The sequence below is a fragment of the Vigna angularis genome, chromosome 9, assembly GCF_016808095.1.
Source record: "Vigna angularis cultivar LongXiaoDou No.4 chromosome 9, ASM1680809v1, whole genome shotgun sequence".
NCBI lineage: Eukaryota > Viridiplantae > Streptophyta > Magnoliopsida > Fabales > Fabaceae > Vigna > Vigna angularis.
This window is the reverse complement of record NC_068978.1, coordinates 31,802,095-31,813,127: the sequence shown is the minus strand read 5'-3', so window position 1 is coordinate 31,813,127 and position 11,033 is coordinate 31,802,095. Positions and strand designations below refer to the sequence as shown.

The following is an 11,033-nucleotide window of genomic DNA, read 5'->3' as shown; positions in this document are numbered from 1 at the left end:
AGAGAAATTGCTAATTTGTACAGAAAGTCCAACACAGGTACTCAGTCAGGGTAACACAGGTCACCATTGGACAAAAAACTGACTTTTCGGCTAATCTGGACCTGTGTGAGGCTTGTGCAGGTGTTCTAGTGGTGGGAGAGGGTGGATGGTGATGTGATGTGAGGCCAAGGAGGGTGGGGTGACCCCTCATGACTTGGGGGAGCAAGCTGTGCAAGAAATGAGTGAGACTGCTGAAAAATGGGGCTGGTAATCTTTTACAGGAACCCTGTAAACGATTACCCGAGATAAAATGGGAATTTGTACAGAAAGTCCAACACAGGTACTCAGTCAGGTGAACACAGGTCACCATTGGAAAAAAAACTGACTTTTACGCACCATTTTGTATGACATAATTAAATTCATTATAACACACCATTAATTGAGATTCAGTTACACAACATACACAACAAAATGATACATTGTACGTTTCAAATATTACAGTTATCCATGAAATAGTGTTAAAAGAGTGTTAAAAATGTGTTGTTGGAATATCGCGGTCGTTCAGTAATTAACCGAATAAAGTTGTCCATATATCCAGTTACTGCATCAAAGATGTCCATATATCGAGTTAACCAGTAATATTGTTGTACAAAATAAAATTCAGAAATAACCACAAAGGTCTAACAACATAACCATTTATTGTAACCAAATCAGCGCCTATGCATTTAGTGAACGAGCGCTCTCTACACGTGACCGAGCGTTCGTTCTGTACAGCTGACCGAGCGTCCAGCGTTTTCGCCCATTTATTGTAACCAAATCAGCGCCTATGCATTTAGTGAACGAGCGCTCTCTACACGTGACCCAGCGTTCGTTCTGGACAGCTGACCGAGCGTCCAGCGTTTTCGCACATCACCCTGTCGCCCAGGACGGTCGTCACATAGCGAGCGCACGAACATTTCATAGCAAGCTGACGCTCGTCGCCCCCTGCACGCACAAGAGGACGGTCGTCCACAGAAGATCAAGTCCACGCTCGATAAGCTAGTGGACGCTCGTCCATACGTCAGTCGCTGGCACATGGACGGTCGTTTATAGGTCGTGCAGACGCTGGACCAGATGGACGCTCGTCCAGACGCTCATCCAGAAGGACGGTCGTCCACATGTGGACGCTCGTCCAGACGCTCATCCAGAAGGACGCTCGTCCAGAAGATCGTACAGAAGTGGACGCTCGTCCATAAAATTGGACGCTCCTCCAGAAAATTGGACGGTCGTTTATAAAATAGGACGCTCGTGGTGGTGTACAAAACCAAATTGCATAAATAACCACTTGTATTGTTGTAGAAAACCAATTCAATAAATAACCGAATAAAGTTGTCCATAAAGTTAAACACTTTTAATTTTCACGAAATGAACTTCATATAAAACTTATAACATAACGAACATTACATAAGCACTTAATGCAACAACAAATTGATCAACATAAGTTAAGTAGTTCACAAATTTTTCTAAATAACACATCCATGTGACCACGCACAATATTCGACAACAAACAACAACGATAAATCTGAAATACAGGCAAGGAAATTATGAAAGTTTTAACATAGGCCATTTATATTGTTCTTCTTTCATCCAGTGCCTTGAGGTTTGTGAAGAGGTGGAATCAATTTCGATAGAATGTCATCAACGGAGCGTGTTGGAGGCTTGTTGGTATCAATTGGTATTGATAGACGTACTAGGTCATCAGTTGGGCCCCCAATATCACTTCCAAAAACCTGCACAATCCGAGAGTATCATTTAAAGTCCTAGAAAAGTTTACAACATATATAATAGTACAATAGAAAATTGTTCACCAAAATCTTTACCTTGACAATATTCCTCAGAGTTATGTCATAGGGTAATACATGCAAAACAATTAATTTCGTAAGAGCTGATTCCACAAGGACACTAGAAACAGAAAAAATGGAGAAAGAAACTTTTGGTGTTAATCAAGCACTTAGCTCTATGAAAGAATAATCTATATTTAAATTCATAAATTAGATGAAACTATTCTCTACATAAAATCCAAGGAGTTATAAATAACAGTGGCCAAACACCATATACAAACCACAAACAACATAATCACGCAATATATCTAGGGGCAAACAGGGCACAATGCAAAATGCTAATACAACTGACCAAGAAAGGGCAACCTAGTAGTGATAGAAATAAAATATATGTGATGGATTCCAAAGCAAATTTATCACTGAGTAAAAAACAGTGGATGCAGGTAAATAACATATACAATACATAAATTAAAAATAAAATGGTGCCAGAAGCAAATGTATGAAAAATTCAGGACACCTTAAACTGATGTTCAACTCTCATGACAATATTTCCCTTTTTCTAACTCAAAAAAAATATCATCAAACAGATAATAATGAAGGAACACAGAGGGAGCCAATGCAGCATGGACAGGGAGTTTTCGGACTATAACAAAAAGGGGAATCATTTCAATCAGTTCATGGGAAGTAGCTCCAGCATTGGCGCGAAGACAGTTAGAAACGTTTGCGTTGCATTTCGTGCTGCTGCTGAGCAGAATAACCGTGCTGGGTGGGTGCCATTTTGCAAACTATTCCAATCACTATTCCCTCTGATTTCGTGGAACTTTTTCACTCTCTAGCTCTCCATCGACACTACCCTTTTTCCATTTCTTGTAATCATCTCACACTTTATCCATTTATTGCAATATTCCCTTTTGCAAATAAGCAAACCAAGCCCAAAAACACTAAGGACAGTAAATAATCCTACAGGTTTGCCCAATCCAGAATTTTATCTCTCACGACATTTCCCCCTTTAGTCTAGGGTTTCCGATAAAATACCAAAAATAAAAACAAAGATAGACAAATTCTGAGAAAAGAACAAAGGAACAACAGTATCATACTTTATATTATTCAAACGGTACAAAGGGGAGAAATAAGAAAGGGGACAAACCTTCCGCGCTCCACATCGATCACGTCCGGTACGAACTTTGCCTTCGGCTACACCTTCGCTGGTACAAACTTTTCCTATCACGTCCAGCCTCCGGTGGCAGCAATGGAGTAGGGTTTGTGTTTTCTCCCTCGATCTCTCTGGTTCTCTCGTTCTCTCTCAATCCTAACCCTAGCTCGAAATTTCGAAATTTGAAATCCCACACACGATCCTAAGCCAGCAAGTTAACTCGAGCGTTTCGAAATTTGAAATCCCACACACAGATCCTAAGCCACACAGTGAAACGCAACGTTTCATTTAACTTTTTTACCTGCCAACTCAGCACCAGCCCATAATGTCAAATGACCAAGCTATCCTTCATGATGTTGACAGTTTTCGGGGCCCACAGCGTGTCAAATGAATGTAATTTGCTTTAACCGTGTCAAAGAATCATTTTTGAAAACTAATACACATTCTTTGCTGCTTGTGGTGGTTTTATAACAAAACATCTGAACCCGTGAGTCTCTCCTTTTTCCAACTAATATTTGTCCTCTTCTCCCAACTTGCTTCTCTTCATTTTGCTGCTTCTAGTTTCAAGCTTTCAAGCTTCAAGCTGCTGTGCATGGTGTGCTTTTCTTCCAGCCATTAACGTTCCCATCCAGCACCACTGCTTCCAGCTAGCCGTTTGCACTCCCAATGGATGGATGTGACCTTTAGAGCTTCTCCGTAAGCTTCTTCTCCATTCAACCGTGAACACCCTTCTCAACTCTTCTCCCTTCACATGTTGCAGCTGCTGGACATCTTCTTCCTCAACTGGATCAAGACCGTGGAGTGTGAAGTGCTGGGTGCAGCTGCTGTACCGAGAGGTCCTCTGCTGGCTTGTGCATGTCGTGGTCTTCTCTCCAAGATGCTGGAATCCTCTTCTCTTAGTGTTGCTCACGTAAAGGAAGGTGAAGAAATTTCTCAGTGGTGGCTGGTGATCAGGCCGTGTGTCTCCAGCGTGCTCTGCAGCTCCAAGCTCTGTTTTGCTGACTATGGGAAGCTTCTCCAAGTAGCATGTAACCGTGTTTGACTTTGCAAGCCAAAAAGTATAGGGGCCCTTGTGTTTTGCTTTTCTTCGAACAGAAATTAAATGCCCACCGTTTCTTGTACATGAGCTGTGTGCTTCTTTCAGCCACCTTCATGCCTTGCTTCTATGTAGATGGTGCTGTTAGAATATGAAACCAAACCAGGCTATGACAGCATCTAGGCCGTGAGCTACTTTGTGGAAAACACTTCAAAAATTCTGCACCAAACTTCTCAAAGCCGTGAACTCATTGCATATATGCAAGCCAATTTTCGTTTTAGGAAAGAAGTGTGGTGTGTGTTGTTTCTGAAGCAATTGTGAGATGAGTGCAAAGTGGGCCATAATGTATTTTCTACCATCAATACCATGAGCTCCATTAAGTGGTTTGTTGGCTTGGCAAAACATATCAGTAACACCACTTCCATTAATAATATAAAATTCAAATTTTTGCAAGCTTCTCCCGTGAACTTGAACAAAGTGGTGGCCCCCCTTCCATTTTGCCAAATGCTTTGCCAATTGCAAAATCATTATAAGATGCCGTCTATAAAATGAAAATAAATTTTCATTTTATTTCTCATTTTAGTTTAAATTGTTCTTGATGAGAAATTTCTCTTTGAGTCCCAAAATGTTATCCAACAATTCCCCTACAATTAATAATAATAATAATTAGTCTGAGATAATTCAAATTAATTAAAATAAGAATTTCTGGTCAATTTAAGCACATTTAGTAAAAATGGGAAAATACTGGACATTTAAGCACAATTCCTTGATTAAATTCGGTACAATAAGCTAAGTGAAATCAATAAAATATTGACTCATCAAAATAGACCACACTTAGTCTTTTGCACTCCTGGGCAAAATTACGACGCAAATCAGGGAATAGTTCAAAGGACATCAAAGGAGTGATACAAACGCAACATACAGAAAATAAAGACTCACAAGAAAACACACAGAATTTACACAGTTCTCAAGAATTCTAGACAGATAAAAGAAGTAGACAATATCCAACACATAGTTAAGAAAAGCAGATACTCACAGAAATCATCCAAGCAATTCAGTACATGGAAAAATAATCAATCAGCTCAAGAGGTGAATTAAAAATAACATAACCTCACAGATGCACTAATAGTGTTTCTCTCAAGTGTTTAAGGTAAATAATTTCAACTCGATGCACTCAAGAAAGCAAACACAAGTAGACTTGGCAAGCTTCTAATATCAACACTTAAAACATATGCATGTTCAGATCAAAAGGTCTTTACTGGGTTGTAATGGGGCCAAGGACAGGGGAGGATAAATTTGGATAAGTAGCTATAGCTCAGAAGAAATAGAGGTGTACTAGGAAAAAAAATGTAAACACAATGAAATCTCACCCAAACCTCTAATTCAATCCTCTTCTCGACTCCATTATTCACAAAATTATTTTTCAATTTTTCTCTTTTTCTCATCATTTTTTTTTTATCCTGTCTTCTTTTTTTTTCTTTTTCTTTTCTTTTTTTTTTATCACACAACAGGATAGAATTCATATTTTCAGATTAAGATGAGGAACCAACTAGCCAATTCATCATAATCCCCAAGGAGACCACACTTATTCACAAAACACTTCTATAGCTCCAGACTTTCCTAAGCTTAAGGTAATCATTGTTTTTCACTTAGGATCAGTGTATGAGCTTCAAAACAAATAAATGGGGAAAGTATAGGCTCAAAAGGGTTATCAATGGATAATAACAAGGTAGGCTTATTTGGCTAAAGAGGCTCAAGAACAAAATGCCTTTATCACTTCTAAACATGCATATCAATCAAGTATTATCAAAAAGAATCAAGCCAAGGCATATGTGCAAGTAATCAAGAGACATGTCACGCAAAAGAAAGAAATTTAAGTGGCTCAAATCTCACACAGGGTATTCGTGTTATAATCAATTCAACCTCTTAAACACAAAATCATCTTTCTAAGAAGAGAAAAGCAAGGATTGCAATCTATAAGTATTAAGTAAGTGAAGGAAAAATCTACAACTTAAACAAACTCCAGAATTGAAGAGAAAAATGTAAAATTTATTGCACTCAAGACACTAAAAACAACTTAAAACAGAAAAATTTAACACTCAAAAACAAAAAAAATTTAACACACAAAATACATACTAACAGAAACTAACAAAAATAACAGAAAAATCAGAATTTCTTCCCAGTAGACCACACTTAAATCACACAATGTCCTCAGTGTGTAACAATCATCAGATTAACAATTTCAGAGCAGTCAAATAATATAGACAAGTGCAATAAAAAGTTAGGAAAAGGGAAGAAATTTTTCAGTAACATCCATCAGTAGATGTTATCAATGACATCCATCAGCAGATGTCTAAATCACCTAGCACCCATCAGTAGATGCTAACAATAATTTTATTTTTATTTTTTTTTCTGAAAAAGGAGATGACCGGCACTGTGACAACAGTTTCGGTGGCTATGACCGAAACTGTTGCTACAGTGGAAAGCAATCTGGCTATAAATAGGCCATTATCGGCGTCTGAGCAGCATTTCCTGACCTAGCCTCTCTCTCGACTTCTCTCTTCTCTCCTCTCTTCTCTCTCTACTCCTCTCTTCCATCTCTCTGAGCGTCTGGAGCTGCGCAGAGCCTCTGCCACCGCGCCTTTTGAAGAATCTGAGAACCTCGAGGAGCCTCTGCAAGCCCTACTACTCCAAGTAAGTCCTCTGCACCTGGATCTCCGTTTCTTTCTGCTTGCTTTACATTTTTTTTTCTTCTCTGCTTTCCTCTTTTCTGCTTCCCTTTCTTTTTACTTGCCCCTTATTTTTTTTTCTTGCCTGCTCTCCCTCTCCCTTTTCTTGCTTTCCATTTTTTTTTCTTCTGCCGATTATTTTCTATTTCCAGCTTTATTATTATTATTTTTTTTTTGCAATACAGGTCCTCTCCCCCTGCCCGATCTATCTTCTTTCTTCTCCTTCAATTTTTTTCATTTTTCTGAAACTGAAAACACTTAAACACATAAAACACAAATGTCTTAAAACTTAAGGGGTATATCGGCTAGAAACCAGACGTTAATCTCCCTTCGATTGAAGGTATTGCAGAGACAATCGAGTAGAACAACGCCACGTACCCCACTGAAAACTAAATAAACACATAAACATAATATACAAGAACAATATGGACAAGAACAACCGGACAACTGGACGTAGATCCGTTTAGGACCCCTTTGCAAGGACCGTGAAACAGATCGAAGACAAGACACTGAAACATCAAATACAGACTGGACAAAATAAATCTAAAAGGAAACAAGAACAAATAAAGAAAACACAGAACTAATCTAATTTTTTTATGCTTTTTTTTTATGTTTTTTTATTTTTATTTTTTTTTATTTTTTTTTTATATTTTTTATTGTTTTTTTACCATGTTTTAGAATATGATGAGCGAGATGGAAATCGAGAGATATACCAGTCAGCGGTGGCGTCCAACAGATGATCAGGTCAAGATGATGACCAACATCTTCAACTATGGGGTCACTCATCCAAGCCGAGCGCAAGTCGTCGAGATCACGTCTCGACTAAGGACCTACGGAGATGCCAGCGAATACAACGTGCACTGCTGGTTCAACAATCACGGCAATCGGGTCAGGCGCTGGCAAGCGGAGATAGACCCCACTGGCACACAGTTTTCACAACTGCCGCTGTATATGTACGGTAAGAACTCTCATCAGATCTCAATTTTTATTGAAATTTTTATTTTTATTTTTATTTTTATTTTTTTTTTTATTAACAAGATTTTTTTTTGTTGAAAGAAAATGGCTGGGTGGTAATGAGGGCACCAAGGCTGCTGGACCTCTTCCCCATTCCCATCATAATCGATCCAGAAACAGAGATTCCTCCGCCTCCGCTCGTGACTTTTCGTACCAGAGCTCCCTCAACGGAGCTCTCCCTTCGACCACCACAACCAGCTCGAGAGTTCTTTCGATTTTAATGTTTTATGTTTTTTTTTTTTTTTTTTTTTTTTTTTTTTATGTTTTCGGTGGCCGAGTGTGGCCAGAATATTAATGGGACATGTAATCTGAACAATTATTATTATTTATGTTTTTGAATTTTTTATGTTGTTTTTTTTTTTTTTTTTTTTTTTTATTAAGGTTTGTAATATTAACGATCGTTGAAGATCGAACCCCGAACAACTATATTAAGCTTTTTATGTATTTTATTTTTTTGTTGTTGCATTTTTTTTTATTATTAATAAAAACACTAAAATTAGCATCTCTGCTCAAACTATATACCTCAGCCCCATTACTACAACTTTACTCTCTGATTTATTTTTTTTTTTTATAACAAAAAACTAAATAAATAAAAACAGAACACATATTAACGAAACAAAAGACTTAATACTGAATCAAAATATCAAACCAAATAAAACACATATTTCAAAAACAGCAAACAAACACATACATTAACAAAATAAGAGACCTAAAACAGAACACAATTTTTTTTTTTTTTTTTTAAAAGTTTTTTTTTTTTTTTTTTTTAAAAAAATAATAATAATAATAATAATAATAATTCGAAAACTAAAAAGAAAAGGAAAAACAAACTTAAAACAAAAATCAGAATCTTCCCGAGACCACACTTAAACTACACTGTCCTAAATGTTTTCTAAGCATAAGATCATAAACTAAAACAACAAACAAATAAAGGACAAGTGCACTAAAAATATGAAAGCGGGGAAGAAAGAAAAAGAAAACTTCCCTGGTCAGGGTGGTAGTTGCCAATTTTGGACTTGTAGGGAGATGTCTTCTTCAGGATCCAAGACGAAAATTTTGAGGAAGAATTGCTTCATCCTCCAAATCTGATCAAGCAGGGAAATATCCTCCACCGCCGGATCTAAGCCACAAATATTGTTACTGAGCATATTTAGTAGGTGCCTTTTGATCTTCGAACTGCTGTATGTACTGGCACCTTTGTCTTCCAGCGTGGGTGCATGCTGATCAAATTTATATGTACCTCCTGCAATATGGTTAGTGCAAAATGGTTCCACAGAAATATCATGCAGAGGTATAACACCCAATCCCAATTCATCATACTGAGCCTTAGGTACAACCTCATAACATGAATCCGTTTCAAATGTAGAAACAATATCTATAACAGGTTCAGATTCATGTTCAGTGCATGGAGAACAAATATTTGGATCTAATAACACAAAATTATTCTCATCATGCATAGAGGGAGAATTAAAATCATGCTCAGCAACAATATAATTATCAACATACCTCTCAACAGCATAATCATCAAAGCAATCAAATTGAGGTATGTTGGTGGAAAATAAAAGTGGTCTACCTGGTTCGAAATAGCTGCTTGTATCTGCCTGATCCTCAAAATATTCAGCATTCTCCTCAGGTGCAAGAGTGGCCATCTGCCCGATCTGATCATTCGCACTCTCAATGATAGCTTGTGTCTTTTGTTGCAGCTCCATGATTTCTCGCTTAAACTGAATGCTCTGCATGGTTCTCTGCTCCAATAACTCCTTCATTGCAGGTTCAGAAGTAGAAGGCTGAGGAGCTATTTGAGTAGGAGCATCGTACCATCCCAAACTCGTGTCATTCCATCCAGGATTGTTGTTGTAACCATACTGCACAAGGGAGAAGTTGCTCAGAAATTGATGCTCAAGATATCCCCAATTGGTAACGGATCCTAGAGGAAGAGAGTTTTTCCAATCCTTAGCTGCTCCTTGTAATGAATGCGGAAATGCTTTCAAGAAAATGTGATCATCTGGAACATTTGGAGGTTTCATAAAACAGCAAATTTCATAGAAGTTCTCCAAATGCGTATGTGGGCATTCATTCGCAAGTCCACGAAAATGGGGCAGCAAATTTATCAGTTCAGTGGTGAGGACTAAATGATCACCATCCTCAGTAAGTGGAATCGGCTCCCAAAGGGAGCTCTGAGAAGTTTGAGGATGAGACATATTGTTCTCATCATAGAAATCAGCAGAATAATAATCATTGTACCAAGCAGTAGAAGAATCATAATTAGAAAAATTGGCAGAATAAGCAGTATTCACATAGCCAGAATAGGTAGACATGGAAAAATAAAAATAAAACAAATAAAAACTAAATACTAAAAATTACAAAAGAAATAAATCACAACACATTTATACATGTTACACGCACACAAAAGACAGAACATAATAAATTTTTTTTTTTAAATTTTTTTTATTTAACAGATAAAGCACATGCAACACACATACAGAACATCACATCACAACACAAAATAAAACACAACACAATTAAACATGCTTCAGACACAAACAAGACAGAACAAAATTAAAAACTTTTTTTTTTTTAAGATTTTTTTTTTTATAAATAATTTTTTAATTAACAGATATAATACAAAACACAACACAATAAAAATATAAAAGACTAAACATATATTACAACCACGTAATAAAACAAAAACAGTAAAAATCTAAAACAAGAACCTGGACAGAAGTGACAACGCCGCCAAAATTTGCTGAAGGTGTCGTTGTCGCCTACAAAAATATACAAGACAAAACACACAAAACAAACATATTAACAGAACAAAACTTTATACAACAAAAATCTAAAACCAAACCGTCATTGGTCCCCGGCAGCGGCGCCAAAATTTGATACGACTGTCGCGGTCATACAAATTTGATTGCACGAATTATAATGCAGTATAGACTAGGAAATGACTCCTAGGTCGTCTCTCAAAGACCAATTTGTGTGGTTAAGTCTCATATTTGACACGAAGTGGGGGGTGTTTTTGTGATTTTGTTTGAATGCGGTAAATAAAATTAAACGGTAAAAACAGAACAGTAAATATGCAGAAACGGTAAAATTAAACGCAAAAATAAAAACTTCAGTGAAAATAAACCGTAAAAATGACTCTTGAAAATAACATGACCAGTAAAACACAATGACAGAATTTAACGGTGCAGAAAAATATTAAAAGGTAAAATAAAGAGACAATAAAATTAAAATCACTTTACTGAAAATGAAATTCATCAAAGATTCAACATTTAAATTAAAATTCAAAACTTCAAATA

General features: G+C 37.0%; 1 long non-coding RNA gene across 2 annotated transcripts; it reads right to left on the bottom strand.

Annotated features, from left to right (window-relative positions):
* Window positions 1-1,423: 1,423 nt before the first annotated feature.
* Window positions 1,424-4,522, bottom strand: LOC128194005 (uncharacterized). Of its 2 annotated transcripts, XR_008245239.1 has the most exons (3): window positions 2,947-4,522; window positions 1,839-1,920; window positions 1,424-1,748 (listed from the first exon to the last, which is right to left on the bottom strand). It is a non-coding gene; the product is annotated as an uncharacterized LOC128194005 (long non-coding RNA). The 2 variants fall into 2 exon arrangements; XR_008245238.1 differs by lacking the exon at window positions 2,947-4,522 and having other exon boundaries at window positions 1,839-2,938.
* Window positions 4,523-11,033: the final 6,511 nt, after the last annotated feature.